The sequence below is a fragment of the Lissotriton helveticus genome, chromosome 2_1 (assembly GCF_964261635.1).
Source record: "Lissotriton helveticus chromosome 2_1, aLisHel1.1, whole genome shotgun sequence".
In the NCBI taxonomy this organism is placed as follows: domain Eukaryota; kingdom Metazoa; phylum Chordata; class Amphibia; order Caudata; family Salamandridae; genus Lissotriton; species Lissotriton helveticus.
Genome location: NC_136059.1, coordinates 116,264,761 through 116,290,221, shown reverse-complemented (window position 1 = coordinate 116,290,221; position 25,461 = coordinate 116,264,761).

Here is a 25,461-nt window from a genome sequence, read left to right as displayed (position 1 = left end):
TTATGCCTCTAGGATTGAAAGACACGCAATGAGAGTTTGTATGCAGATATTATGCAAAGGATTTTGGGAAACGGAAAAAATGGTTGAAGAGCGAACCCTTAAAATAGAATCACCTGACAATCTTAGTGCGAGGCTGCAACTTGTTATGATCAATAATGGAGAGTGTGGTACAAAAATATTGAACATAATTTGAGTCTTCAGGATTAATTAAAATGATTATTCATGCCCCTAGAAGTGAAAGGGATACGAAATGAGGGTTTGTATGCAGATATAACGCAGAGGATTGTGGGAAGGCTTGTTGCTCAGTCTTGGGCGCTGCAGAGTTGTTTCTTCACCAGTGTTTCTTCACCAGCGTTGGAGGCACATTAAAGACACAGCATTGGACCCATTACCTGCACAGCTGCCAAGGTTTCAGATTGCTCGCCTGTGACATTTTCATAGTTTCAATGTACTTATGCGTGACATTCAACCACTATGAGTGACACTTTATCACAAGCAACATCAAGCAATGACAAATATCAGATATTATACCCATATGAGCATCACATTTAAACACTGAGGGGCAGATTTACAAGCCCCCGCCCCAAGCCTGTCACTTTTCGCATACTGGTAGCGCAGGTTGCTTCTCCAAATTTACAAGGAGAGGAAAAGCCACCCTGCGTGACTTTTCCTCTCCTTGTAAACACGGGTCCTTCACACGCAGCACTTTGCGTTGAAGGGGCCTTACATGGATGTTGCTGTGGGTGTTCCCACACAACACCCATGGAACAAGACACATCTCAAGATTTACGAGAAATAGTAAATCTGGAAATGCGTCTGAATGCTACGCCACCCTATTGGTGGCGTAGCGAGGCGCAACGAGGAGAAATGTTTTCATTTCTCCTCGTTTTTCCCTCTTTTAATGCGTGTTGCATTCTACAGCACGCATTGAAAGAGAAAAAACCTTTAGTGATTGTTCTTTTTGCAGGAAGGTGCCCCTTACTGTACAAAAACAATCTCCCCATGGCGCAGGCATCCTACCTGCGCCGGCGCTTGGCAGCTGTTTGTGCTCCAGCGCAGGGGAGAGCACAGGAATGCAACATATTCTTGTAAATATGTTGCATTCCTGTGCTCTGAGAGTGCAGCAGCGTGGCACAGCCAAAGGGCTTGCGGTGCCACTTTCTTGTCAATGGGTCGGAGTGCGACCCATTGACTTCCACTTTCTTGTAGATCTGCCCCCTAGTGGGCTAATTTATTAGCCTGTGCTTCACTTCTCATAAACGAGGCCTTTACATTATAAAGTAAGTAACGTGCTATTAAAGCCCATGGCCCTCATTTATGAGAAGGGGTGTATCGCTGTGTGAAATAAGTGATGAAACACTTCTCAGTGCGCCCTCCTTGTGGCACCATGGATGCGTCATATTTACTGTATTACGCATCATGTCACAAGGAGTTACAGATGACATATCTTTTGGCGCAATGCTGGAGTTGTGTCGGAAGCGTGACACACATCCAGCAATGTTCCTTTCACACGGGGCAAGACCCATGTGAACGGGTCTTTTGCCCCATGTGAAAGGGCCTTTTGTCCCATGTGAAAGGGCCTTTTGCCCCATGTGAAAGGGCCTACTTCACCCTTTGACACATTGGTGTCCGAGAAGTGGTGCAGCAAAATCTCATAGATTTCAATGCGTCACTCCTACGACCCTTTCATGCCGGGGAGCGCCCACCCTGCATACTTTATACATGGCGCAGGTATAATGTAGCACTGAGGTTTACAAAGTGACGCGTCTGCCTAGATGTATCACATCATAAATATGGCGCAACATAGCCCATTATTTCCGCCACTGCTGCGTTACTGAGCGACGCAACGGCGGTGCAGAAGTGACGCAAGGGCTCATAAATAAGCCCCCAAGTACCACACATTCCCAACTGGACAAAACTATCAACGTCAAACAGCAGAGTAACAGACATCACAGACTGATTGTTTCAGAGCCGGCATTGGCGCAGGTGGTGCCCGGTGCAACAATCTTTTTTGACTCCTCACAGGATCTCCCTTTTCACTCATTCCCTTACTCCCCCCTCTATCAGTGCCTGTCATCTCTTCATAGCCCCTCTCTCACATGCATTTCATTTGTTTTATAGCGCTGTTCTACCAGTGCAGAGTGTCCGAGCACTTTACGTCACACACACATTATACAGAGACAATCATTCTTGGGTAATTCATTCTATGAAATCGTATATAGAGCAGTAAGTATTACAAGGTGTAGGAATGACTATCACATATCATCCATACCAGCAGGCAGAATATTTTAAGAGTGTTTGGTCTGGAGAACGAACGTAATACAGTGGTTGGGGTAGGCTTTACTATTGAGATTGTGGGGCATATGTACAAGCCCCTATCACCACCACAACATCAGTTATATCAATGTTGTGGTGGCGATGGAGATGTACGTTGTTACATCGCATGCAATTACTTTGCATGCCTTAGGCATGCATTTTTTACCGCGCATGTTTTTACTGCGATTATGCATTTTAATCGCATGCCAATACCACGCTTTATTTTATTTTTTAAAACAATGTGGCATACTAACAAGATGTGTGTTAATAAACGCACATCGTACATTTCACTATCGCCGGATTTTTTCGCAGTGTTAGCGCGTTATTATCAACGCGCAACATGTAGGCGATAGTAAATCCTGCGATAGTGAACATTAGCGCGTGAAAACAGGTGTTGTTTTCAAGCGCTAATGTGCCTTGATAATATGGGGGGGTGGATTCAGCTTTATGATCCACACCCCCATGTTAACAATGCCTAACGCCTGGTCAGAGCAGGCATTGGGAGACCTGCGATAAACTAGTTTATCGCAGGTCTTTTCCTCCCAACGCCTGCATTGGTGATAGGGTGTTCCCACCTCCAACCACATTTTACATGTGGTTGGACGTGGGAACGCCCACTTTGCATGTCATTAGCGATGTTTCTCGCTGACATGCAAAGTGGGCTTGAGGCAGGCGTTTCAATGCCCTTGTTAATAGGGCGCTGGAAGTATCGCTGCTTTCTCGGCGAATTGTGCAGAGAAAGCGGCGATACTTCAGCTTGTTAATATGCCCCAATGTCTTTGTGGGGGAAGACCCCCCATACTAACCTTTAATGGGTTGTATTGGCATGCGATTAAAATGCATAATTGCGGTAAAAACATGCACGCTGAAAAATGCGTGATAAATATACTCCAAAGTAAAAACTTTGGAGTAAAGGCTGTTTCCCGGTGATAGGAGCTGTGCCTTATTTACATGCCTTGTAAATATGGGCCCCCTTCCACACTATGGTTAGCGTGAAGGGGTGGGCAGTGGGTGATGCAGTGGGTGTTTCACCTCAACACCCATTCATTTTGATGCTGCCCCCTATGCACAAGGATGGTGTACATAGGAGGCCGCGCCAACACTAAGATCAGGGAAAAGCTGGTCTTAACTTGGAGAAATGAGGAGAAATGCATTATTTCTACTCGTTTTTTGCTTTTTCCATGAGTACTGCCTTGTGCAGCACACACGGGAAAAGCAAAATGTCATGTATTGTTCATGTACAAAAAGGTGTCCCTTTCTGTACATAAACAATACTTAAAAAAAAAAAAGCCATTTTGTGACTTTCATATGTGCTGCATGAAGCAGCACCCATGACAGTGACAGTATGGTATTTTAGTATTTTTTATGTGCAGGAAGGGGGACCATCCTACACATAAACAATGTTCTCCTGCACGCAAACCCTTGCACTATGGTGCAAGAGTCCCTGCATCGCAGGGGGAAACACAAGACTGCACCACATTCTTGTAAATATGGTGCAGCCTTTCGTATCAGAAGTGGCGGTGAGAGGAGTTAAGCCAGGAAGGCTAACGCCTCTCTCCGCCACTTCCTTGTAAATATCCCCTTGCATTTCTACCCAAGCAAACCCCTCTTAGCCAAACGAGGATAATGAAAGACTGGGTGGGAAAACATAACGTTATAACCCATAATGCTGCTCAGCCCTGACCCTTTCAATTTAAAATGCTTCCCCGTGTGCTGCAACAGCCACCAATATAAATGAAGAGTGAGCCTGAGAAGCTTTTACAAGCATTGGCATAGCCAATAGGTCTCACCTTTGGATTCTTATAAGTGTTTAGCCATGCAACAGTTGATGTTGTTGCACCAACGATATTGTGCTGCATAACTAAATACTGATAAGGTTTCCAAAGGCGAGATCTTTTGGCTATGTCAGTGGTTCCCAAACTTTTTTGACCAGTGGCTCTCTTGACCTAATTGGCTGTTGGCTGTGACTCCTCACCATTTTTTTACCGGTGGGCGGGTGGGGGGGATGTAAGCCCAGCCTCTGGAGTTCTTCCTGTTTTCTTCCTTAAATTAATTGGGATGCAATAATGGTATTTAATCATATTTGTAACAAAATAAAAAGATAACAGTTGTTTAATAAAAATGCATTAAGTGAGAAATGATACAACATTAATAGCCAAATATGTTTCCATGCAACCTTTTCTAACCACACAACGTATAGTTAAAAAACTTCTGGATAATAAAATATCTTTTTCAATGAACAGGAAAAACAACAGAGTCCGAATTTACCTTACAAATCCTAGTGAGATGGATGTGCTTGCTTTTCCTTACATAGCTCCTGAAATCTTGGAGTTATTTTTGAGATCGCAACACACATTTCTTTTTCAAGGTTAATTTTTGCCCTATATTTTGACTTTATCACTGCAGCTGCTGAGAAATCAGCTTCAATAAGGTACGAAGTAGCAAACGGGATCACAACATGCAGGGCTCTATTGCTTATCATTGGGTATTCATCTACAGTTTGGCACCAGAACTTAAGCAGTGACTGAGACTGCAACCTTACTTTCTTTTTTTTATTTCTGTAATTTTTTATTGTGTAAAAAAATATATATTTACATGGAGCACGGAATATACATGAGTGGAGGAAAAAGGGAGGAAAGAAAGGCAAAAGAAAGAGAAAGAGAAAGAGAAAGTAGAAGGGTGGTCCCCCAGATTCACAACATGGTGGGGAAGGGTAGAAGCGATAAAAATGATGCTCACACTGCAACCTTACTTTCAATGCTGAGTTACTTGAAACATCAATAAGCTGTTCTGCTTCCTCATTGTTGAAATACTGAGGTATCTCAGCATTGAAGGGGTCTCTCACCCATTTTATGGGCTCCACTTCATCCTCTGGAAAATATTTGTCAAGGTAAAAACACAGGGGCATATTATCAAGAACGGGCGTTATATGTGCTTGATAATATGCTCTATGAATTCCAATCGAAGCCCATGTTAGATGTGAACACATCAAACATGGGCTTCGATTGGAATTCATAGAGCATATTATCAAGGCCATTATCGCCGCTTTAGCGGCAGTTTCCTGCCGATAAAACCAGCGATAATGTATCGCCTTCCTTGATAATATGCCCCACAGTTGCTACAAATACAGAACAAAAACTGCTCTCAGTTCCTCCTTTAACACCATCTCAATGTCCTGCAGAAACTGGTCTGTAAGGAAAACATTTATAGTCACCTTTGCTTACACTGCTTTTCCAAAAGATCACTTTCTTCTTAAAGCCTGAAACTTTGTCTAACAGTTGCAAGATGTTAGTATTATTGCATTGCAAGGACTTGCTCAGTGCATTCAGTTTTTCAAATAGATCAGAAAGAAAAGCCATTTGTATTAGAAAGTCTGCATCAATACATTTGTCAGCAAAAAAATGTTCATCATTGTGTAGATATGAGTATATTTCATTCCTCAGATCACACACTCTAAGTAGGGAGTTACCGAGAGACAGCCACCGAGAACTGCTGTAGAACAAGAGGCATGAGTGTTCGGCACCCATGTCCTCACACAGTTTAGCAAAAAATCTTGCTTTTATTGGTCCTGTTTTAATATAATTTACCACTTTGATGACTATTTTCAGAATACCATGCAGTTCTTCACTGAGGTTTCCTGCTGCCAGTGCTTCTCTGTGTATTATACAGTGTGTCCAAACAACATTAGGCGCTATAGATCGTATGCGAGCTAGAAGTCCTTAGTAGCATCCTGCCATTGAACGACCCCCATCTGTACAAACTCCAACACATCTCTCTCAGTCAATGTGATTCCGTTGCATAAAATCATCCACAACTGCATACAAGTCTTGACCTGTAGTTCCACCTTTGATTTCTTTCCAGAACAACACATCCTCAACAATTTGTTTTTCGTATAGAAACCTGACATAGCAAATAAGATGGGTGTCTTTGTGGTTGTCTGTTGCCTCATCCAACTGGAGTGCAAAGTCTTCTCTCATAGATTACGGATGAACTTATCGTTAATATCTTCAGCCATATCATTTATCCTCCGGCTGATAGTATTATTAGAAAGAGGCACTTTCAGCAGCTGTTTACCCGCATCTTCGCCGAGCATGATTGTTACCATATCAACAGCAGCAGGCAAAATCAGCTCTTCTGCAATTGTGTGTTTTTTTTTACTCTGTGCAACTAGATAGGCCACCTTAAATGAAGACAGGAGGGCGTTACTAATAATTTTGGTTTGTTTTGAGAAAGTGGAGTTTTGTAGTTTGGCTTCTGCAACTTTTCTTACAAAAAATTCCCTTGGCTTTCCGACCACATTTGGGTGAAAACTTTCAAGATGCCACTTAAGTTTATTGGGAAGCATGGATTCCAGAGCCAAAACTTTTAAACAGATTGCACATTGAGGACACTCCTCAATATTAACCTGAACACACGTGAAACCATAATCCAGATATCTGTCATTGTACTTCCTGTACTTGGCTTTTCGTTTCCCATCCTCTTTTTTGTCACAGGAACCTGCAACTTCGCTTTGCTCAGACAAACTTAGCATTAGAAATCTCTTCATTGCCAATTCAGAAAGATGGAAATCAGTTCCACTTATCTTAATTATTCAGATGGAGAAGAGAAGAATGCACAAAAATATTTAAGAAAGGTCTTTCTATCTGTAAAGTTCCTGGGGCCTTATTTATGAAGGCCTTGCGCCACTGGTGCTTCACTTTTTCCCATTTTAAAAGTGACGCACCGGTGGCGCAAGGCCTTCATAAATAAGGCCCCTGGTCTTCTTTTCTTTTCCTATGCTCAAGTATTTCCAGGTTTCTTCCGGGTCTCATCCACAGTCTCCACGGAATAATAAGCCTGAAGTACAAAACATCCAGGTAAGACAAGTATAAGAAGAACTAAAGTTATTCTCTTTCTAATGATGTATCTTTTATTTCTGTTATTTTCCAATAGTAGCCCATGATGATGGTGACTATTTGGACTTATTATTCTTATTGGTACCCCGCACAGACAGAAAGAGCATTCCGTTTTTTAATGGAATCTAAGAGAGCGCATTTTTGCAAACAATGAAGAAAGCCACATTGCAGCTAATGTGTACATCAGACTCTGATTTGTAACAGCACATAGCACACTTCAACAATTCCTGGGTCCATCCAAGGACACATCACAGTACTACAGAGTATGCAACAGCACGGATATATGGGGGCATATTAGCAACATAAAGTGATAATTATCGCCGGATTTTATTGCAGAGATAACGTGCTATTAGCAACGTTTATCTCAAATGCGATAAAATATCCGGCGATAGCGACTCAATACTTGAATATCGCTGGAAATCCAGCGATATACAGGCATCGCCGCCAATAGGGTCTTAACCTGAATATCCACCACCCATTGGATATACAGGTTAAGAAGTGGTCAGGAGTTCGGTTTTAGTGATATTTGCGCTTAGCGCAATTTTTTTTATCGCTTCGCCTGCGTTGATAATAGGCGATAGCGATGTTAGCAACTGCTTTTAGTCGCTAACAGGTTGGGTACGCACACTTTGCATGTCATTAGTGATAAATATCGCTGACATGCAAAGTGGGCCCCAAACCGGTTGCTATCGCCTACAAGCTGTCACTAACTGCTGTTAGTGACAGCTTGCTAATAGGGCGATAAAATTATCGCCGCTTTAGCGGGGAAAAGTCCATCTAAAGCAGCGATAATGCCATTGTCCCATGGTTTTTTATCAAAATCATGGTAGTAGTTTCACTATCGGTCCCATTCTCTGACATAACCAACCAATATCTGTTGTGTATTTTGCAATCAAGGAAATGAAAAATTTACAAATGCATGCTATTTGCTGTTTGTGCTCATTGGGATGGTTTTGGGTCAATTTTGTGGCATAAACGTGACAGCAAAGAAAGGCAGAGCACCATTTACAGAAAAATGAACATGTCCATTTTACAAGTCCGGGGCTCACAAGAGTAAGAATAGCAATATATACAGAACAATAAAATGGCAAATGGAAAGTTTGCTGCATTTTAGTGCAGCGGTTGCAACCAACAAAAGAAAACATGAGCAACTCTGACTTAGTTCATATAAGCTGGGTAGAAACCACTTCACGTACCTGCTCGTATTTCAGCGATGGCTGTTCTGCATGGAGAAACTGGTTCAGTGGGTTCAGCCGGTGAGATCGGCTTTTCCGTCGCAGCGTGCTTCTTCCCTACAACCAGGATTTAAAAGTAATGACATAAACTTTTAGTATTATTACTCTACTTTTCTTTTACTAACCAAAGCTATCAATTTTTTTAATACAGCATGCCATCTAAATAAATAATGATCTGTATATGCTTCGAATGACAAATATAACTTGAAATTACTTTTACATTTATTCAGAGCCTGATTAATTATTATCCGTCCCTAAAGAAGTGCAGTACAAAGAGCAACGTGATGGTTGGAATGCTTTAATTCATCTCAATAACTTTGGCTGCATCCCAATCCATAATTTCTTTTCCCAACAGAGACAAGCTGTAGCTGCAAATGCAGCAAAGTGTGAATAATTTCTCCAAATGTTAAGAGCACACACGCATCCAAGTAGCAAATGCAGCAGAGCACATTCAAGTCATGGAAGCAAACACAAAACAGCACACACAGATACAATACCATTCACACACAAACGCATGCAAATGCTGAAAATACAGCGCTGCACACACATACACACCAATGCAGCAAATGTAACAACACCCACACCAATTCAGCAAATGCTGTGGAGCACACACACCACTCCAAAAGTGCAGTGGAGCACATGTAAGTCAATGAAAAGGCAGTAGATGCAACAGAGAGCACACACATGCTTCACTGATGCAAGCTGTGTGCCTGGTCCCAAACCCTGGCTTATTTATGCCGGCTGTGGATTGGGAGGTCTCTAGAACATTCACCAAAAATGGCATTTTAAATTGTAAGTTTCATTGCGTCACTTTTCCTGTTTTGCACTAGTTTTGTAACAAACCATATGGGGCACAGAGCTCTGACCACTCCCCTTGCATGCCGAAGCCCCAATTTATTTTGTGGCTGAAGGGCGCACAGATGTATTTATAATGGGTACTAGATTTTTTGTAAAAGGGGAAACACATACTTTTGTTTTATGAGCTGAAACGTTTTCTCTCATCGAGAATGTACATGCGGCGTGAATTCAGGCGTGGGAGGCTGTATTGAAGCCAGTGACCATACTGATGTTTCAGTAATATTTGAATGTAGTCCCCTTTCAGGGACCATCCGAGATTTGTACTGGGATTGGTCTAGAATAGATTAGAAAAATGACGATGGCCCTGTATGTAAACGCACATTTGAAGATGTTTTTTAAACAAAATACACTTTTTTTATTTCATTGTAAATGCATATTCCAGATTGAATATATGGCTTTCAGTTTCTTTATTAAAGACAACACTATTCCGCGGATTCACATGGCCAAACTTTTTGGTTTTTTGAGGAACATGACATCTGAGCGGGTGGCCACACCGGGGTTACTTTATTTTTATTTACTAGGTCAACTAGTTAATTGTGACCATAGCAAAACAAATGAGTACCAGGCTCGGCCGGAAGAGCGTTCTGGCTTTGTTTTGTTCAAATAAATCAGTGTCTCATGATTTCATAAAGTAGGAGGAGTTCTAATTAAGCGTGACTAATACAGTTAGTGTGCTGTTGCAGTCATCCGCATTAAAATGCGTTAGTCTAACCCCTGATGCATGGTACTTGGCAGGGCTGTACGTGTCAACTCACTCCCACCGCGTGTGACACAATATTGGCCGCCTTCACACAGTCACCTGGTGAGGAGCCGAAATCAGCCACCCTCAGCAAGCTTTTGGGGCATATTTAAAAGCCACTATCACCACAGGAACGTCACTTTTTACGACGTTCCTGTGGCGATGTCGCTTCACCTTATTTACAAAGACGCATTAAGCCACTTAAGGTATTTAACACCGCCTTGTAAATAGGCAGCCTTTCAAGCTGCACTTAGCTTGCAAGGGGCAGGCAATGGGTGTTGTATTGGCCTTCCGCCACAACACCCATTGATTTTGACGGTGCCCCTTATTTATAAGAGAGGTGTAAATATGGGGCTGTGCCAAAATTAATCTTTCCCTGCAATGCAGGCACCCTTGCGCAAATGTGCATGAGTGGCCGCGTTGGTGCTAGGCAGCTGCAATTAGCGCCAGCACAGAGAGAAACACAGGGCTGCACCGTATTCTTGCACATACGGTGCAGCCCTGCATTTCTGAAGTGGTGGAGTGCGGTGTTGAGCCAACAAGGCTAACGCCGTGCTCCATCACTTCATTGTGAATATGCCCCTAGGTATACTGTGAAAGGGTGCCTGATATACAAGGAGGCGTTAAGCCACGTTAAATTGCTTACGCCACCTTGTAAATAAGGTGAATCCCCCAGCACCAGAGGAACGTCGAAAAAAAGTGACGTTTCCGTGGCACAAGCGGCTTGTACATATGCTTGTAGATAAGTGTCAAAACATAGCTCAGTCCCAATGATCTGTTGACTGCAAACTGCCTATTAGTGAGTGCCTTTCAGGCTGGTAGTGAGAGAGTAATTATACCCGTTCATATCATGTTGGGGAATTCAGAGAGCACCCTGTGTAATTATTCAGAGAAGAGCAGCCCACGTGCAGTTTTATGAAAAACATACAAGTAGAGGTAGAAGTACTGGGAGACAACGGGATATTTACAAGAAAATGTCGAAGCGCGGTGTTATGCCAAAACATTTTTAAAACACATGGATGCCCGTATTTTAAAAATGCGGTGCACCTCTGCGTTTCCCCTAGTGCTGGAGCTAAAAAAGCTGCCTAGAGCCAGAGCAGGCACCCTTGGGCCATGTTGCAAGGGTGCCTGCGGTGCCGGGGCGATTGTTTATGTGCAGAAAGGGCTACCTTCCTGCACACAAACTATCCTGAAAGCCGATGTGTTGTTTCTATGTGTGCTGCAGAATGCGCATGTAGAAAGAGAAAAATACAAGAAGAAATAATGGGCCTCATTTATGAGAAATGACGCATCGCTGCGTGAAAGCAGCGATGCGTCACTTCTAGGTGCGCCCTCCTTGCGACATTCCTGATGCGTCATCTTTAATATATGACGCATCATGTCGCAAGGAGTTACAGATACGTCAGTATTTCTGACCTACCGGTAAGCTCAAAAGTGACGCATTGCTGGAGTGTGTCACAAAAGTGACGCAACTCCAGCAATTCATCCTTTCACATGGGGAAAGCCCCATGTGAAAGGGCTTGCATCAGTCTTACGCCTGCTGTGAGGCAGGCGCAAGATTTTGATGCAACAGCATCCTAAAAGTGGCGCAGTGAAATCTCATAGATTTCACTGCGTCACTATTACGAGGCTTTTTGCGGGGGAACACCACCTCTGCATACATTATACCTGGCACAGGTATAATGTAGCGCAGGGTTTACAAAGTGACGCATCTGCTTATATGCGTCACTTTGTAAATAGTGCGCAACAGGAGGCATGTTTTACGCCACCGATGCGTCACAAAAAGTGATGCATTGGAAGCGCAAAACTGACGCAAGGCCTCATAAATGAGGCCCAATATGTTTTTGGTGCTGTCTCAGCCTTGTAAATATGGGGAAGTATCAGAGGCAATAGGTGTTGCTGTGAAACGCCCACAGCAACACCCTTGTCCGCCCCTTTGACGCAGCGGTGGTTTACTATCACCTTGTAAATATGGGGTAGAGAGCAACACCACCGGAGCTACAGAAAATGAAATGCTCTAGTGACGTTAGGAACTTGTAAATATGGCCCAGCATGTGTCCGACATAAAAAAGAAAAACAAGCAGGGATGGAATTGACTAAACATCCTGTTATTCTGGGCAAATCACTTACCTCCCCATTTCTAAAAAAACATGAATGTGATCTTATTTAAAGTAGCTTAAAAATATGAATGTGAACTTGTGTAATGGCAGGGGCTAAAAACCCTGGGCCTCATTTATGAGGCTGCGCGTCACTTTTACTCCGCTGGTGGGTCAGTTTTAGTGATGCACCAGTGGCATAAAAAAAGCGCCCTATTGCGCCATATTTACAAAGTTACGCATCTAAGTAGATGCGTCACTTTGTAAACCCTTGCGCCACATTATACCTGCGCCAAGTATAATGTATGCAAGGGGGCATATTGACGCAAGAAAGGGTCTATGAGATTTCGCTGCGTCACTTCTAGGATGCAAATGCGTCAATATCTTGCGCCTGCCTCACAGCAGGCGTAAGACTGACGCAGGCCCTTTCACATGGGGCTTGCCCTCTCATAAATGAGGCCCCCTGTTTAGAGGTTTTAAAAAAACGCAATAGGTCGCCAAGTAACAGGGCATGTGGGCTGCCTACAGACTGGAACTAAAAGGCATACATCTAATCACACTTTGTAAAGCAGTTTGCTGAGGTTTGAAGCCTGCAGCTGGACCCAGAAGCACTTTTATAAACTGCAAAATAACACCACATAAATACATAAATCTTAACTCAAAGTTGTGCTTTCAGGTATACGTCACAAACTATCATGTTTTCAGAATAACAATCCATCACCAAATCAAAGTAAAAACAGTTTTACATACAAGTTCACAAGATGTTTTTTACTTAAAACATTTTTCAAATATTTCTCCATAACAGTCAATCATTGACACTCAAAGTGCAAATAAGAAAAACCCACATAGGTCGAAACTTAACACAACAAGCAAAACAATGGAGGTTGAGCATACCAAACATTATAATCACCATATAATACAAGGATGGGCCATCATTTGCTAAAATTTACAACACAATGGTCCAGATTCACACAAAGTCTTAGAACGCAGTAGCCAAAAATGCTGCGCTGTGTTGCGTGGAAGGGAGGTAGAAGGAGAGCACCATATCTAGAAAGATATGTCTCTCTTCTCTCCTTTCCTTAGTGCCAGTGCTGCTTTCGGCTATTGTGCGCCAGGCACACAACTTAGCACCATAGTGCCAGTGTGCATGCCTTAGTCTGCATAGGTTTTGTACTGGAAGAATTTCCTCCCAGTACAAAACTCTAAATGAAGACATGCTTTAAAAAGTTTCCTAATTTGTATGTGCGCTACACAGTGCAGCACGCATGCAAAGTCAGAAAAGAAAGGAGAAATATAAACATTTCTCCTCTTGACTCCTTCTTTTAAATGGTTTCATCTTTGGCTCTAAACCCTGTCTGCTATTGTTTGTAGATAGGGTTTTAAGTCAAAAGGCACGGGTGGTTGCATGCAAATTCCCATGTAATGCCTCATGGCGCTAAATAACAGAAAGCAATGCTTTGAGCTGATTTGTGTTACTTTCAGGACGGCCGATTTACAAAAAACTACCGCAACGCGGTGCAGAAAGTCATTTTGCTTTGCCGTGCTGCGTTAGTTTGGAAGCACAGGGAAGCAGCATATTTACAACAATATGTTGCATCTCTGTGCTTCCCCCTGCGCTGGCACACAAACTGCTGCCATGCACCAATGCAGGCACCCTGGCACTATGGGGCAAGGATGCCTGCGTCACGAGGATGATTGTTTATGTGCAGGAAGGGTTTGCTTCTTGCACATAAACAATCAGAAATGGTGATCTACAACTTCTATGTGTGCTGCATTAGCACACATAGAACTTTCAAAACGTCATTGTTGAAATGGTTGTCTATGTGCAGAACGGGACACCTTCCTGTAAATAAACAATCACCAGAGGTGATTTCCTCTTTCTGTCTGTGCTGCAGAATGAAGCACGCATAGATAGAGGAGAAAAACACAGAGAAATGAAACACATTTCTCATTGTTGTGCCTCCCTTCGCCTCCTCTGGAGAGGTGTAGCATTCTGACGCATTTCCAGATTCACGATTTCTTGTAAATCTGCAAATGTGTCTGGTTCCATGGGTGTTGTGTGGTAACACCCACAACAACACCCATGGAACGCCCCTTTCATGCAAAGTGCTGCGTGTAAAGGGGCCGTATTTACAAGGTCAGGAAAAGTCACAAAGTGTAGCTTTTCCTGCCCTTGTAAATATGGGGCAGCAAAATGCGCTGTTGGTGCATCAGAAATAGTAATGCACCGGTGGCGCAAGGGGCTTGTAAATCTGCCCCAGGGTTCTTTCCAGCACAAAACAAGTTTTGCACTGGAAAGTAAATTAGGAAAAACACACTTTGTGCTGGTTGGTGTCACTTTTGTGACACAAACCTAGAGCATAATGTTAGTAAATTTGTCCCGTGTCCAGACAAATATATTCACATATTTTACTGTGTATGGAAATCAAAATAATACTATATTGATATAAGTATGAAAAGCAAGTACTGCGAGAAATATGTGGAGCTATTGCTCAGAGGATTGTGGGAAAGACAGATGTTGCGTTCACTTTCTTTTTATATTGCCATCTGCACCCTTCCCCACTCATTACTAGAATAGCCAGGAGTGCAGTACCACAGGTCATCACTTTATGTCCCTTTATTGTCAGAAGCACTTGGGTGCAGTACCACACATCATTACTAGATGTCCCTGTAGAGTCAGCCACGCTAGGTGCAGTACCGCAGGTCGCTACTAGATGTCCCTGTAGAGTTAGCAGCTCAGGGTGCAGTACCGCAGGTCGTTACTAGGTGTCCCTGTGGAGTCAGCAGCACAGGGTGCAGTACCACAGGTCGTTACTAGATGTCCCTGTGGAGTCAGCAGCACTAGGGTGCAGTATCACAGGTGCTTACAAGATGCATAGCTGCCAGGGTTTCAGATTGCAATGTGTGACATTTTCATAATTTCAATGTATTTATGAGTGACATTTCAACAACTATGAGTGATACATTTTCGTGAGCAAAATCAAGCAATGAAGATAATTGCGCTTTACCTCCCTTTAACAGTGACCCTCAAGTTTCCATAACCACTCTCTCTCACATGATTTTGTTTTGTTTTTTAGAGCTACTCATACCAGTGTAGTGTCAGAGCACTTAACATCACACAGAGACAATAAATCATACGTGTGTAAAGCAGTGTATAGGAAATGTTACATAAGAAGTGTAGGAAAGGAATCTTAGGTCATTCATACTGGGTATAGTTTAAGAGTGCTTGATCTGTAGAAGCACAAACTCATCTCCCTATTTATGAGGCCTTGCGTCACTTTTACTCCGCCGGAGCATCACTTTTTGTGATGCTGAGGCAGCGTAAAAAATGTGACATGTTGCATTCTATTTACAAAGTGGCGCATCTAGGCAGGTGCGTCACTTTGTAAACCCCTGTGCCATATTATACCTCCGTCAGGTATAAAGTATGCAGGGTGGACTTCCCCTTCAAGAAGCCTGGCAGAAGTGGCACAGTGAAATCTATGAGATGTTGCTGCCCTACTTCTAGGACGTCATTGCGTCAATATCTTTCACTTGCCTCACAGCAGGTGTAAGACTGACGCAGGCCAATTAAAACATGGGACTTGCCCCATGTGAAAGGACACATTGATGGAGTTGCGTCTGTTTCCAGGCACACCCCAGTAATGCGTCACTTTTGCACTTACAGATATGTCAGAAATACTGACATATCTGTATCTCCTTGCAGCATGATGCATCACACAGTAAATATCACGCATCCATGATTTCGCAAGGAGGGTGCACTGAGAAGTGACGCATCTCTGTTTTCACGTAGCGATCAGTCACTTTCCATAATTAAGGCCCTCAGAATTTAAAATGTACCTCTGTGGTTGGGGGTTGTCTTTTCTAAAAAGAATTGATTTCTACTCAACTGAATCATTTTTGCAACATTAGAATAATGAAAGACTGGGGAGAAATGAAGGGGCAGATTTACAAGCCCCTTGTGCCGCCTGTGCGTCACGTTGTGTGACATACCGGCGGGCAACCTGCTGCGTGATATTAACAAGCACAAGTAATACCACCCTGTGTGGCTTTACCTGTGCTTGTAAATATCGCCCCTTTTTACTTATCACTTTGGGGGAATACACAATAGAAGTGGCAGAGTGAGGTGTTAAACCTCTCTATGATCTCATAAGACCTGATTTTTCAGTGAGGCAATTGACACCGAAACACACAGATACAATTCGTTCCCTACAAGCTGGCATGATTGCTTCAAAACATTTACAGACACGTGTGAATATCCACAATCTAGTGATCTGTGTAGTTGCGGGTCAATCTGGGTACACATACTTAACAGATAATGAAGGCAAAACAGTACCAATAGCATGCAAATCACACTTGTACACAGATACAGAAATTCTGACGGCCTTACAAACGGCGGTAGTGAGAGAAAGAGCGCTGCCTCAGGGGAAACAAATAATTATTGAGACTCCAGTACCAGCCTTAGAGGCTGCTCCAAAGGCAAGCATCCCAAACCCTAAAGACTTATATCCAAGATTGATACACTGGGCTAATTCTCTCACTGCATCAGATGTAGAATACAGATACAACCCAAGTCTAAAAACACATGCATTCCTGCAATATGAAAAAGAATATCCTCTACCAAATGAAATATTACCTCTAGATCAGTATGAATACAAAATTTACACTGATGGATCTGCGCAGGCAGCCATAGGTAGTAAACAGCAATACAGCGCGGCGTGTGTGATGGTAAAAGGTCGTATGCAGGACGGCAAGTTCCATCCAAGCTGTACAGCAACACAGTCCCTAGGGGAATGCATGTTTCAGCTGGCAGAATTAAAAGCTTTGATACTAGCATTGGTAAATACGGAACAGGAATTCCCCACACTAATTGTGTGTGATTCCTTTTACTGTGTCCAGTCATGCAATGAATATCTTCACTACTGGGGACAGAATGGGTTTAAAGATTCAAAAGGTGTCACAATTAAACATAAAATGCTATGGGAACAGGTAGATAAGTGGAAAAATGAACTACCAAGAACTCAAGTGATGCACACACTGAGTCATCAACGTGATGGTGCTCACGTTGAAGGGAATTTATTGGCTGATGAAGCCGCAAAGGGGGCAGTATAACTGCTTTGGTAGCTGCAATCACTTGTTTGAAAACGAGAATAGACAGACAATTGTAGCTGTCACTGCTTCATGCAGAAACAGCCCAGCAATAACAAAAGGTTTTCCACTCAAGTACTTCGACAAGTTAGATATAAACAACATTCCGTATGATCATATTCCTGGAGTGGGGGATAGAGTAATACCAAACGTGGATCACAGATTAGATTTAATACTAGCTGCACACAGGCATCTAGTTTGTGCTCATGCTGGAGTTCCCGCAACAGTTTGTTTACTGAAACAATGCTATTGGTGTCCAGAAATACAAACACAGACAAAGAACTTTGTCTTGAAGTGTTATGTCTCTCACCAGATTGAGAGGGCATCATGTTACTGTGAAAATTTGTAGGGGTGCACAATAAACCCGAGTATTCAGCACCCATATATTTAGAAGACTTATTAATGTAGTTTAGAAACGCAACATTGGGCCGGGGAACAGTGCAATATGTAGTGATGTGTTTATTAATCATAGACTAATGTAGTGCCTTAATCATAGAATAATGTTTGCATAACATAGAAATGTAACCACGTGCGAATTATTGTATCAGAAATAATGTTCCTTAATTAAGTACACACATAGTTATTAATGAGTGAATTAACATAGGCTTGCAACCTGAGAGATACGTTGCTTACTGTGGAAATAAAATAATGATTTAATATGAAGAATTATAATGTCATGCTGTGTTAGAAATGCATTTAAATGTGCAAAGGCATGGAATACGATGAAGCCAGTAGAGGCCTAACTGTAATTTCTTTAGTGAGCCTTAGTCGAAAAGGAATGATTTTCTCTCTCCGGGAAAAAGCTGTCCTTAGCGAGTATTGAATTATAACTTCGAATGTTTGCAAGCTCGCTTCCCATGTATTTCAGCCTGCAGGTGCAAGGCCATGAGTCTCGTTACGTAAAAAAAAACATTATTTAGGAGTTAGGATGTTAGGCGCGAGTGCAGAGGAGCCGCCAAGGAATTTGGAAGTGCAAAATTCATCCGAGAAGGTGCCTGGGACCCAAGGACACTCCAACGGATGCTTGATGGAGAGGTGCCATGCTTGAAAAATCCGAAGATCCATACCTCCCAGAGGGGCGTGCTTCTGGGCGTGCCTACTGCTTTTGGGGTTTTGTATTAGGGACAACACCCTGTGGGAAGAGAGCAGATTAGAGTAGATTCAGAGGAGAGCAGACACAAAGTTAGAAGGGAGTAAATCGATCTAGATAGAGAGGACTTTGGGGAAGGCAAGATGCAGGTAGTTGTGAATTTCAGGCAGGGTAAGGTGTAAGAAGGAGCATCTTAGAACGAGCTTGGTAGCTGAGGTTACTTCTGGGAAAAAAGTGAAGATACTTCTTAGGAAGTCTTCACTGCTGACACCTTTATTCTTGCATGGGAAATCGTTAAGTAGGGATGTCACTATAGAGAAAGATTAGGGACAGTCTAACCCAGTTCCTTTCTTTTCTGTAAATGCAGTCCACATTTTCAGTGTTGACGATAATAGTATGCCTAATGCTTCTCGAACTGACCCTGATTTTCATTCTGAGTCGTCTGAGACTCCTGCGTAGGATTATGTTTGTATTAGTGCCTGTCTATTTCCTGAACCTTTTATTGAGATGTCTGTATGTTCAATTATTTTTGGCTTTGTAATTAATCTTCAAAACTTAAGTTCGCAGTCAGTGGTCCTTTGAGACTAATTTGGATTTGGGTTTTAAACTGCTTAAATTTATGGTTGTAGAAATCTTCCCTCTACGCTTCTACGACAGGTAAAAAGATCCAGTCGACCTGACCTGGGATTCTAGAGATTGTTAAGTAAAATCTAGATTAGAATCCCAGCTTCCCCTATTGAAGGGCTCCAACGTAAAACGTCCTGCACAGACACCTCTACTAATATCAGACAGACCATTAGCTTGCACCTATCTGGACCACTGAGGCCCACTACACTCAGAGGGGGCTTACAAATGTATCATGAGCACAGAGGATTCATTCTCAAGATTCCTACGGGTTTGGCCTCAGCGCTTGACTGACGCTCAAACTGTTATAAAAGATTTGCGAGTCTTTGTAGGATCATGCGCAGTTGGCACACTACATTCTGACCGTGGCCCAAAGTTTAGCTCTCGGTCTTACAAGGAAGCGATGGAAGGTTTGGGTGTGGCATTGCGGTACTCCTCACCATACAATCCAGAGGGAAATTCGGTAGTGGAGAGGAAACACCAGGACTTAAAGCAGTCTATAAATGCTAGGGTATTAGGTTCTGGTCACTCACCTATATGGGGTACAACATGCCCTTAATAATCTGCCAAGAAGCTCTCTGGGGGGGGGTTACTCCTTACGAGGTCCTATTTGGGATGAGAATGTGGGTACTTGATCTTGATTGTGAAGGCAGAGTGGCGGATGAAAAACATTTTTACATCAATAAACGTTTGGCTGTTTTACAGGATCTGAAAGTATCCAGGACACGACAAAGTAATGTCCATATAAAGCAGACTGCTACTGGGGAAGTCAAATCAGTAACGGCAAGACCTGTCTGGATTCCTAAAGTCAGGGATCTGGTAGAGAAAAGATATTGGACAAGAAAGAATTTGGGCCATCATACAGAAAGCCTGTACCTGTCCTAGCAATAGAAGGAACAAGAACTGTACTCCTGCCTCCTCTTGTCAGAAAAGGAAACAGATTCATCTCCATTGATCTGATCAAACCACACTATGTGGCCGATACTGAATAGTAGACCTTGTACAGTCGTGTGTAGCCGATGTTCTCCTCTCTCTAATATACAGGAAGTTTAAACAGACAAACTTGTAGTGAGGCCAAGGTGTTATCTGCAGACATTGCTATGTTAGCATAAGTGAGGTATATGCTTAAAAGTCATTTTGCTGCTTTTGCCGCCTTTGCACACAACACTACATGGCTCTGTTCTCATAAATAACCTGCTTGCACTCTTTCACATGAGAACTGTCTGCTTTTCACATATCTACGTGTGCTCAGTGCCCTCAGTCTGCACAGCGTGTTCAAGGTCGAATAACAATGTATACTGTTAATTAATTTTGATCAGTCCCATGCACATACACATAACAGAAAACGCAGCTGCTCAAACTCAGACTTGCGTGCTTTTAATATTGCATTGCATGCCTGAGGAGGCACTTGGAGACAACCTTTCCAACATCGAGGAGCTGTGCTTGTCCTGGGATGCGCTTCATTCCATCTGATCTTGGAGGTATGGGGTCCCCCGTCAAGGCCTAGAGGTCTTCTTTTATTACTAATTAAAACAAGCTCCAAGCACCAGGAGGGTGGTAACGGTGCTATAGTCCGGTTTCCACTGTCATTATAATATGATTTCCCCTTTTGTGCTTTACAGAATTGTAACAATGCTGATTGCATTATTCTTATGTATCTTTTTGTTAGTATTGGCGAGAGTATTGCATCTTAGAGCATGTTAGTTATAAATAAACATTTTAAACTATACCGTGTCTCTCATTACTCATGTTGTGGACTGGTGTGAGTGTTAGTTCTGGATTCCCACTATTCCTGAGTGTTTACTAAGTTGCATGTTCTACGTTGTCTAATCATTGGTAGCTTCGCTGTAGTAGGGAGAACGAATAAGACACTAATGCTAGTCAGATCAGGTTCTAGGCACTGAGGTGGGTTTTTTGGTACATCACAGTACACCGAGGTCCTGGTTTCCTGCACATAGTTCTGTGCATGAGCAGAATCCCTGCAACAGACTCATCACATTTGAGGAGTCAACTACACAGAATGATGGACTATACATTAACGCCATGGAACTCGTTCCTCTTGGAACTGATAGAGCAAGGATTTGCACGTAAGCAACTTGCTGGATGAATCCTCTCATAAAATCATAATAAAGTACTAATAATTATTTGTAATACTAATTTACACAAAATTCGTACACAATATAGAAGAAGGTGTAGCTTGCCCTAAAATGGCCGCTAGAAAATATGAGAAATGAATTGCGCAAGCGCCAACAGCATGATGTCATAATGCTCGGAGAGAAAGGTTTGCTTCTGCGCGCTAACACCGAAAATGGCCGCTTTGGAACTCACATCCTAAGCATCTGCTCTGCTTGAAAGTAAACTGTATTTTATACTAAGTGCTAATGCATAAAGAATTATTTTTATTAAATGGGATTTGAGTAGAGATAAATGGTATACAGTGAAACCATTTTATTTGAATCTAACATCTTGTCTTTTTGATTTCTCTGTTAGTTCGTAATTGGGTCTAAAATGAGAGACAAGGCTAATAACCACGTGGGTCGTGAGCACAGGCGCATTAGAAACAAACCCGAAGTCGTGACCTCAAGTCTTGGAACTCGATCAAGAATTACCTTTTCTCATGTTCTGAAAAATGACGGACCATCCTGAAGACTCAATGAAAAAATGTATAAATGTTATACAATGCTATAAAATTCATATGACAACGGGTGGAAAATGAAACTTGGGAGAAACAAGTTAATGGGCGGGAACATAAGACAATGCTCTTAAGAAAAAGTAATAAACTAAGTATGGTGTGACGATCATCCCCTTGGCTTGTCCAATCAGAAGTCACAATTTATACAAGTTTGATACATTGGAACATGCCATCAAAAGGTATAATTGGAGTAGTTATTTAGATGAAGTAGCCTGATCACTGCCAGAATGCTGAGAGTTAGAGATGCTGTCCGAATGCTGATCAAATTTCCTGAAAGCAGACTTAGAATTTTTCATCAATAAAATTAGGAAGGAGTTCTGTTTAAGAATCGAGGAGGCGAGGGAACTATGAATGAGTTTTTCTGAAGAATCGAGGAAGGAAACTAGCATCAGAGAGGGGTTTGATGATGGTGTTAAATCCAGAAGAGGTGATCTGTCCTGTCCTAATCCTGTCCTAAACCCGTTACCTGTTATTTCCTGAGGGGCCCAAACTCTTGGCCAGAGGGGTCTGATATTGCACCATCCTAGGTAAATATAATTTGTGTATTTTGTCAATGTGCCTTTTCTCTCTGTCCTCTTTTTCCTGAGGTACTCGTCATTGAAATTGATAGTGTAATTTAGGTAACCGAATCTTACCTCTTCATAATGATGGAGTTAACACTGTAATTTGTATTCAATTCACTAAAATATTTCAGATAAAACTTTAAACCCGAAACTGAGTCTCTGGTCATTTAATGAATAAACCAGGTGAATATTACTGTGTTAAATTGCCTATAGCTAATCAATTAAAATAGATTCATGTGTAAGAAAGGGCTCAGCAATTAAATAGGCTCAATTCTTTAGGTAGATCGGACATATAGAAAAGCCCTAAAATTGATTTCCAGTGAGTTTTCATTGATAGGATATTGTAAGTAAGTGTGGTTTATGGGCCCGAATGTGTGTATTTTAGTGGTACTTGTCCGCAGAATGGTGTCCTGCTGGATCACAACTGATATTGTAAATTGATACTTGTATAGCGCACTACTCACCCGCAAGGGTCTCAAGGCACTTGTACGAATACCGCTGTGGAACCCATCCTGGCTTTCCCTGTGAGGTGTCCACTCCTGGGCACCCCCAAGGTGGAGGCCAGGCATCCTTAGCGTTGTGGGGGCTGTTGTGGAGATTAAGCAAGCTATTGCCCTGAGTTGCAGAGTGGGACTCCATGATTGGAATAGGCGCCGAGGCGAGAATTATCAGGTCCGTGGAATTTTTGAGCCCGAGACCCGCCGAGGCGGGGAATTGAACCCTGGTCCCGGGCTAGACCTCTGCATCAGGGTCTGCCGCTCTAACCATTGAACTAACGACACAACTGCAAGTACTGGACTAACTTAATTTCTAATAGCCAAAGATCTGTTATGAATAAAACATATCAGTCTGATGTAACATTTCTTACTAATTTATTTCAATACTTTTTTCAGAAAATTTCCTATTTTTTTCAAAAGAATTTTTTTGTGCATATCCCAACTATATACAAAATATAAAAATAGATAAAAATTTTTACAATACAGATCATAAACCACTAAACAACACATCCACACTGAATCTTTCACACAACAGACATACCATTCATATTCCTATATACAAGATATACCTCTGAGGTATGGGCCCGTGTCAATATAAACATTTCATTAAATCATATAATGCAGTATACTTTGTCATTTATAATGTTGGAAACACAAAAATTTGGTCAGAACAGATCGTATTGTGTTTGACTCAGTACTTTAGATTTTTATGACTGACACTGGACCTACGGGGTCGACGCGTTTCGAACACCCTGTTGCGGGGTTCGACTCAGGACCAAACACTAATTCTACAAGACAAAAACCGATTATATGAGGTTAACCTATCTGAGGAACAAACTTGCGTTTAGACACAGCCACCAACCGGCTTGACACCGCCTACCTTAATTCTCCAGTGTGTGGTGTCACAGTATAGTCAGGTGTGGAGTTATCCCAAATGGTCTACACATAAAAAGACGAAAAATAACATTTCTGACAATCTATGGTCGCTTGGTGAAATTCATTGAGTGTGAAATATACAAGGAAAAAAGCTCACCTTCACAATTTGTGATATTGGCTTTGGGTACCTAAATGGAAGATTAGAGTCAGCAATGTCTGCTTGAGGGTTGAACCTAATGTGCTTGCTTATAAGAAGCATTGCAGTTCACACACACTTACCCGGTCTTAGCGTGGTTGTCGCTTAGCCGGTATTTTTCGTGGTGTCGATTGGGGACGAATCGTGGCTTCGTTTTTTTATATTTTTTATATACTCCGCGGTTCCACAAATGAACTGCAAAAGGAAACGAAATTAATCATACTGCCTCTGAGCCATTTCGTATGATTGCAGTAAACAAATTACACCCCCGGGAGCATTCTTACTTGTGCCGCCAAGCGTTCTCCTCCACAGATGAAGACGGCGCGTAATCGGTGTTTTCGTGCGAGCCTACTTCCTGATTCAAATAATGGTCATGTGATCGCAAGACCTCTTAAAGGGACATGGACAAGGAGGTTAAACGGCAGCTTGACGATCCGTTCTGTTACAAAAAGATCAATCACACCCCGGTGAAGGAGTTACAAAACGAGCTTTTTAATATCCTGCACGAAGGTTTTGACCTTGGAGTACTTGGACCAAAAGAATTTGCTTTCCTTCAAAATAAAAATCCCAGGACACCTATATTTTACGTCTTGCCTAAGATGCATAAAGATCCAAATGATCCACCTGGCCGTCCAATAATTTCCAGATCCACCTACAAGCTAAAAAAAACGACTGAGCTACCGAAAATAGACCGAATTGCATCTGGCTATTTCATAGACTTTGATACCTTTTAATTGGATCTGAGTGAATCTGAAACGATGCCAGACCAAAAAACTTATCCACAACAACTCAAAGACTTTTTTTTTTTTAAAAAGACTTACCTGCTGTCACCGTGGTTACAACTATGGATATTTACCGGGATCCTGCTCTTTCTGTTCTGGTTAGGCTTAGTAATTGTTTTCTGCTTACTTATTAATGGAACTTACCTTCCCCAAAGCTCTGCAGCATCAAAAGCGAACTTACTCCTGAAATCTCATGTTTCATCACATCGCGAACACAGTGACTTGTCATCAGTGAACATTAAAGCAGTTCATAAACCTGATTGTATAGTATGGGAAAAGGTTGATTATACATTTTTGGCCCAACAGAACTTTTAGAAATACCTCATTTATTTAAAATTTCGTTAAATTATGTTATCACCTCCAGTACATTTTCCGATGATTGAGATTTTTAAACTGCAAATAATATGTTGTCTGATTTAGAACAATCTGCCGCATTTTCTAGCAATGAAATGTTGGAAGACACATCAGATTTTAACACCATGTATTGTTATCAACATTTTGGTCAACACTACCTACACAAACCTAGCATCCCTAGAAATGTTTTCATATGTCACCAATGGGAGCATTGCCCAACACTGCCGAAAAGTAGTCCAAAGGCGTTTGCACAACATTTTTCATATTTTCAGGATTTAATACTTTTGACACAGCCTCATGTGTTGACAAACACCAAACAGATTTATTCTGCTTCCTTTGTTACCCAATTGTCTGAAAAGGGTTTTGACTTATGGAAAGATACTGTAGATTTAAAATCAGTCTGGGGTTCTAGAGACTGGCAAGTCCAGGGAAAAAGAAGCACTATTTAGAGCTTGCCTCATTCCCCAGCAGATGATATTTCTGATGAAACTGTGCAGCAG